A 758-nucleotide genomic window follows, 5' to 3' on the forward strand; every position below is an offset into this window, starting at 1 on the left:
AAAAATCAAAAGACTTCAATTTTCTTTCCAGATTGAAAAGAAAAAGGAAAAACATAAAACAAAACATTTGTTTGTTACCACAGAAAAGAATTCACTCATCACCATGTTTCCACCAATTAAAAAACAAAAATAACTAACAAGCCAAATTCACTGGTCAAACTACTTTCTCACCCCTATCATCTTCTCATTGACCAAATAGGTGAAGAAAGAAGAAAGGGGGGAAAAGAAGCCCCAACTTTGCACTTAGGACTAAAGATCACGATCACAAACAAACATCATAATAATCAGAACCAAAACATGAAGCACCCAATATCACTAATTCACACATATCAGAAACCCATGAATAAAAAGGAAAGCAAGAAGTTCATGAGAAAATTATTCATGCACATATGCAGAGATAGAGAAGAACTAACATGATAATCAAAAGGGAGAAGTTGAAGCACGAAGAAAACGACACAACCTTAGAGGAGGATAGCGAAGATTCTCCTCAGAGTGAAGATTCACTATTCCAAAACCCTAGATTCTTGAGAGAGAGAGAGAGAGAGAGAGAGAGAGAGAGAGAGAGCGGGGATAGAGAGAGAAAGCGGGTACTGATGGGTGCGTTTTGCTTCGAGTCGCTCTCTTTCTCTGCAAAATTGAAAACAGAAGAAAAAAGAAAAAAAAATTGATGGGTTAGTTTTTGGGGTCAAATAGGTGCAGTGTGTTGTTGAAATGGAAAGAGAGAGAAACGGATTGTATTGATTGTTATTTTTAAAAGA

At 36.3% G+C, this 758-nt stretch overlaps 1 protein-coding gene across 4 annotated transcripts in view; it reads right to left on the reverse strand.

Moving 5' to 3' along the window:
- Positions 1 to 758, reverse strand: part of LOC107639192 (pumilio homolog 6, chloroplastic) — an 8376-nt gene extending 7618 nt beyond the window's left edge. For 2 of the 4 annotated variants that reach the window (XR_002360860.1, XM_021121024.1), the window contains exon 1: positions 414 to 758. The gene's annotated coding sequence lies outside the window, so the exon portion shown is untranslated. The remainder of the gene's footprint in view (positions 1 to 413) is intronic. The other 2 variants (XM_016342641.2, XM_016342639.2) reach the window with 2 other exon arrangements.

Source organism: Arachis ipaensis, chromosome B04, assembly GCF_000816755.2.
Source record: "Arachis ipaensis cultivar K30076 chromosome B04, Araip1.1, whole genome shotgun sequence".
Classification (NCBI taxonomy): Eukaryota; Viridiplantae; Streptophyta; class Magnoliopsida; order Fabales; family Fabaceae; genus Arachis; species Arachis ipaensis.